We start from the raw sequence: 6,000 nt of genomic DNA, 5'->3' as shown, positions 1-6,000 counted from the left end.
ACAAGTGTCCTGGTTTGGCTTCCTTCTGAGTAGAAGTGGAGCATCTTTCTCAGGTTCCCCAGTTGTCATAAGAATATGTGAACTTCTTCAACACAGGTGCTGCATATTTAACTGGCTTTAAGGAAAAACTACACTCCAGGTATTTTTCATAGTAGATAAACCTGGATTTAAATCTCTTCTATCTTTAAAAGTTGTGACCTAAGTGTAGCAGTGTCAATGGAAGCTTCTCTGCTGAGCCTCTACTCTGAAAGCTTCCCCAGACTAAACAGACCAAGAGGGCTGAGTGCCCTGAAGCATATCCATTCCTGCAGAGGTCAGCGGCATTGAATGGGGTAAAGCTATCTGCTTATGTGGAGCGAACATGAAGAGGAATCCGCCTATGAACTCATAGTGTTTACAAGAGTGCAGCTTTTCACAGCACATGTTATAGACCTCAGGGATGCATTTATTTCAGGAATAAAATTTTCCTGACTAAACGGTTTGCTTTTACTTTGTAGCCAGTGAAGATTTAAGATGTTCTCTCTAATAGCAGCTAGAATACACAAAGCCCATTTCAGGGCCCATTCTGCACACTTACCGTCATTCAGAGCCCTCAAAATATGTATTTTTTTGTTGTTGTTATCTTCTCTCCAGGATCCAGGTGAATTTTCTTAATTTGTTTGCCCTTTCCCTATTTATTTTTTTGCCTAACTTGACATGTATTATTATTTTGCATGCTTTTTCGAATGAAGAAAGATAACCAATAAGTGATTTTTTCTCCTCTGCAATGTCTAACATAGTGCTTTGTTCAAAGGAACTTTGTATGTGACTGAATGAAGAGATTCTTTATGATAATCTAGACAGTAGGAAGAGAAAGCAGAAGGTATTTCTGAGAGGAAGAGGTTGCATGTAATTCAGCATTTGGTATCCTTCAAGTCAGATTCATTCTTACCAACTATAATGAGAAGGAAAATCTAAAATTGTGGTGAAGGCAAAGGTCACCCTGAAAGTGCCAAGGAATTGAAGCAATTAAGAACATGGTGTTTCAGCTCTGCCCTGTTTAAGATCCTAAACAGCACTCAGCTGTTTTTTATTTTTTGAAATTGAACTAATGCCTGTTGAGGTCCTACCTTTGGTCCAGTGGTGGTCACTGAGCAGGGTGAGTTTTCCTTCATGCACTCTCTAGCTTGTGTTTGTGATATTGTCTTAAAATTATCTATAGCAGTTCTTAAACTTTTCTGGGTCATTGGTACCTTTGAGACTCTGATCAAACCATGGACTCTCCACCCAGAAAAATGCACATGCACACAACATTTTAACTGCCTTGGCAGGTTTATGTATTCCCTGGAGGCATTCAAAGAACTTAGGCTAAGAAGCACCAGGATTTGGTATTGTTTCTGACATGAACGCTTAGGCTGTCAAAACTCGGAATAAACTAGTTGATATTTCATTGTATGTCTTGATTAATTAGGAAGTGATAGATGAGGAATTTTTTTCCACATCAAATCTCTTAAATACAAAAAACTGACAATAATGGCTAATGTAAGACTCCTGAGAAGGCAAGAAGGGTTAGAAGTCAAAGAATAGGAGATGTGGTTGAGATCAGAGAGAGGCACGGTTCCTACACTAAAGGTTTGCAAAGCGTGGTCCCTTATCGGCAACATCCACATCACCTGAAACCTTGATAGAAATGCGAAATTAGGGGCCTCGTCCTGATTTACAGAATCAGAAGTCCTGTGGGTGGGTGGGCTTGTTTTAACCAGCGCTCCAGATGATTCTGATGCCAAAGTTGATAATCTCTGCGCTAACTCGCATGGAAGAGAGGAGCTGGTGTTAACGTTTCTGGTGGTTGGAATTTGAGAACGTGGAGCTTTGAAAGTCATAAGCAACCAACTGGAGATCAGGGATCTGGTCTGTTTTCTCATGTACAAGAAAGAAGGTAATTCATAGCCTTCTTTTTTCTAAAGGGTCAGGAAGCTATTCGAGGAGCCATTCGTTATCCGGATTATGTCGTCACGTCCACCTGAACTCTGGAGAGCATCAGAAAGAAAAAGGATGGAAGGAAACGGAGGACAGTGGGTGCAGGAAGAAATGACGAGGGCCCAGGACTCCACTGCCACCAACTATGCAACTACTGGCCAGGTAGGTCCCCGCCACCCGCCCAAGCCCCCAGTCCCCACACACAGTTAGGGTGGACAGACTCTCCAACTCTGCCGCCCACTTCCGGGCCCCAGCCAATAGCTACTCAAAGTGCTCAGCCAGTCAGCGCCCCGGTGCTCCTTCCGGCGTTCTGCGTGCTGCCCTAGAAACGGGATGGGCTAATCCAAATGCGGAGGGGTGCGGAACTCTCAAGTACGGTCGCCGACTCTGAGCCCTGCACTTTTCACCCCGATCTAGGGTGGATCGGTGGACTCGTCCTAACGCTGGGCGCGAGGCGGCTTCACTTCCAGGCCCCAGCCGATGGGAAGCGAAACTGCTCAGCCAATCAGCGCCTTACGCTCCTTCCGGCGTTCTGCGTGCTGCCCTGGAGACGGGCAGGCCGAATGCAAACACAGAGGGGTGTTAGACCTGCACGGCCTGACGCTGTACGCCTTGCTCCATTGCTTCGCCCCTGGCTTTTGGCCAGTGGACTCGTCCTAAGGGGTCGGGGGCGAGACGCGCGCACCGGCATCCAGTGGATCTGCAGCTTCTCCCCACCGAGCTGGTAGGTGAGTGGTAGTGGCGGTTTTAGAGGCCACTAATGTGGGTTCCTGTGTCTTTCAGCGTTTGTTGGAGAGACTGTAGGCCTGTAGGGGAGCCGCCCACCACCCTCCCTCCCTCCCTCCCTCCGTGGACCCTGTGCCCTCAGCGCCCCCTCTCTCTTCGGGTTCTGCTTTGTGTTTGTGTTAAACCCTACACAACTTTTGGTTCAGGGTACGCGGGACACCTCTTCTAGACCTGGGTTCGGGAGATGCGCTTTATAGACGCCCCGTATTCGGAGTTTTATCCCTTAAAACTCTGACTTAGCTTTCCGGGTTCTGAGCCGGCCTCGCTGACTGATGTCGGTGGACGTGGGGAGACAGTGAAAGCCGCCAGTTCGCTGGCCGCGATCTACTTGGGGTGGGGAGGAGAGGGTGTTTACGTAGCGACTCAGAGCCTACACTTTAGACGTCAGACCAGGCTCAAAGCTTGCAGTTGATTTGGTCCGAAAAGTGTTGCGAGGAGGAGCACCTGTTTAGTGCTTATCATAGTGCCCGCCGCCTTTTGTGCCCTCGGGAAAGGTTGACTTCGCCTGCGGTTTTCAAAGGTAGCGCGCATCCGGACGGCGAGTTAAAACACAAAATTGCTGGACCCTGTTTCCAGAGTTTCTGTTTCAGTAGATCTGGGCCCAGGGCGAGGATTTGCAGTTCTATCGAGTTTCCAGGTGTTGCTGATTGCCGCTAAAGAGGGAGTTAATGATTTGAAGGTGGGGATGATTAAGAGGAGGGTTCACTCATGTCTTTACCAGCGTGCTGTTACCACCTGAACCGTTTCAGAGTTTGTTGAATGTAGGCTCTGTCCGCTGAATCTTAAATGCTTCAGTTGCTCGTATGTGTGAATTCCTCTGACTTCTGGCTTCTCAGATGATACCTAGGTGAACTTGTAGATTAAAAGAGACTTTAAAATGCACCATGCTTTTAGAAAATGTGGAAGACTAATCTGTGGTGTCTGGGAATGCACACTACAGCGAGAAAACTATAAAGAAACGCATGAAAGTCTGGAGAGTGATTACTTTTGGGGAGTAGGAGTTGTTATTGTCCTAGGCTCAGGGAAGGGATTCTGGGGTCGCTGGCAAAGTGCTATTCCTGACCTGAGTGATGATTACGAGGATGTCTCCCTTATAATAATTCATTAAAGTATACATTTATTTTGTGGGTTTTTCTGTATTTGTGTTTTATTTTACAAGTTGAGGTTACAAATGTTTAAAAAAATACATGTTAGGAAGTCTAAGGTGAGGAACATCCCTGGAGTGAGTCAAAAAGAATCTTAGTCATGGGCTTTCAAATTTGAAGATAACTTAAACTTAGAAGACCATCTGAACCAATTCTTATTTTAGTCTAAGGAAGTTGAGCCCTCAGAATCGGGAAGTGCTGCAGGTAATAAACGCTCGTCTAAGCCCAGTTTGTAATTGATGTGTTTTGTTAATTTCAGGCTGCCTGCTCTGCTCAGATGCCTCTATTCAGTGAAAGATTGAGGACATGAATTTGGCCTGACTCAAATTCAAAATTTTAAGATTTTATTTTTTTTCTTGTGGCCTAAAACCTTGTTTTCAAGGAATCACTTACTCATCTTACATAAAAACGTATTATTTCAACATCTTATTCTGATGTATCCTAATGTACCAATTCGTGAACATTTAATTAAGGTCTTTGGTTATTTTTTTTGCCACATAATTACTCCTGTTACGGCTGCATTTTGGTGGGTCAGGACTCAGCACTGGTTCTGTTTACCTGAACCAAAAGACTGGCACACATTTCTCCAGGAAAGATGGGTTTATTTGGCATCAGCAGGGAATCCCAATTCGGGGTGTGTAACCATGACAAGCCATCGTGCAATTCCCCAGCATGGCAGGGAAGGCGAAAGCTTTTTTAGAGAGGAAAAGGAAGTTGGGAGGGCTGTAATAAACAAAGAATCCATGGCTTTTAATTGAGTTGAGTCCTTGCCAGCAAAGAAGAGGAATCTTTCTTCTTCTCTTTGGGCTCTGCTATCCTTGCAGGGCATGAGAGCTCCCCGCTTCTGGGCTCCTGACTCTAATTGAGGTTTCTGTTTATTAGTTTTTTACACTTCTCCCTTTTGATCAAGATTTTTCTCTGAAAGCATTGCTGATCAAGAGTCAGGTTTTCTAGTTTCAGGGGCTTTTTGTCCCTCAATGTCAGGAAGTATCTTTCCTGGGTGTAGTGTCTCAAGTCGGAGGGAAAGTACACAGATGGGAAACCTATTAAGGTCACAAGTAACAAGGAAAGGTAGGAGGGACAACTCTCAGGCACTTTTAATCTAAAATCCATATGTTGTCAAGACGATAGACATTGGGGATCCTCTGAAGTCTTAGGCCATCATCAAAGGTTTGGCTACTATATGGTTAGGCCATATTCAAAATGGTTGTTCTCTGCTCTCTGTACACGCCCTGCTTGACCAGTCCCTGCTTCACTCACATGACTATCCAATCATCTTAATTATAGAGGTTAATTAGTCCCTGGTAATTGATGAGCCCATCTGATGTCAATCCCCCCCCATAAATGGTAGCCTCCTCCTCCCTTGAGCAGTGAAGAGCGCTGCCGTGTCCTGTCCTGCCTGCTGTCTGCCATACACGGTGGGGTGTCACTCCAGGACCTTGCTTCAGACATGTAAGATCCTCTGTCCAATAAGCCATTTATGTCTCTGTCACTGAGTCTGGGCTCTTCGAGGCTTGGCAGCTACAAGGCTTGCAGGCCTGAGGGGGTGCAGCCTAACAGTGACAAACTTCCAGCAGGTCTGATCTGGATATCTTGGGAAAGCTGTCTCATCAGATACTGTCTGCTTCAATTCCAGGAAATCTTTACTTTCAGGTCACCAGAGGATGTGCAGGTCCAGTCAGAGTGCGGTGCTTCCTTTAGATGTATTGTGAATCCAAGAGTTGTATTCCTTGGAGTTTGGTGGCACAAGGGTTGGTTAGTAGTACTTGATAGAGGCCTTTCCAGTGATGCTGAAGACAGTTCTTCTGGAAGTGTCTTTCCCAGTAAATGAAATCTCCAGGTTGCAAGGTATGATGCTTAAGGTCTTTGTCTCCTGAGGGTGCATGGTAAAAAGACCGCCCTACCAGGCTTTCCTGGTGGCGCAGTGGTTAAGAATCTGCCTGCCAACTCAGGGGACATGGGTTCCAGCCCTGGTCTGGGAAGATCCCACATGCCACAGAGCAACTAAGCCTGTGTGCCACAACTACTGAAGCCCGTGTGCCTAGAGCCCGTGCTCCACAGCAAGAGAAACCGCCGCAATGAGAAGCCGGCTCACTCCAACGAAGAGTAG

The 6,000-nt window shown here is 46.1% G+C and overlaps 1 protein-coding gene across 5 annotated transcripts in view; it reads left to right on the top strand.

Annotated features, from left to right (window-relative positions):
- Positions 1-2,546: 2,546 nt before the first annotated feature.
- The window catches only part of ULK4 (unc-51 like kinase 4), a 549,109-nt gene continuing 545,655 nt past the window's right edge, over positions 2,547-6,000 (top strand). For 3 of the 5 annotated variants that reach the window (XM_082638146.1, XM_082638145.1, XM_082638142.1), the window contains exon 1: positions 2,547-2,683. The gene's annotated coding sequence lies outside the window, so the exon portion shown is untranslated. Of the gene's footprint in view, positions 2,688-5,550; positions 5,739-6,000 lie in introns of those variants that run through there. The other 2 variants (XM_082638143.1, XM_082638144.1) reach the window with 2 other exon arrangements.

Source organism: Mesoplodon mirus (genome assembly GCF_964341445.2).
Source record: "Mesoplodon mirus genome assembly, chromosome: 12".
Taxonomy (NCBI): Eukaryota; Metazoa; Chordata; class Mammalia; order Artiodactyla; family Ziphiidae; genus Mesoplodon; species Mesoplodon mirus.
The sequence above is the reverse complement of the archived record's forward strand: the minus strand, read 5'-3'. Positions and strand labels throughout refer to the sequence as shown.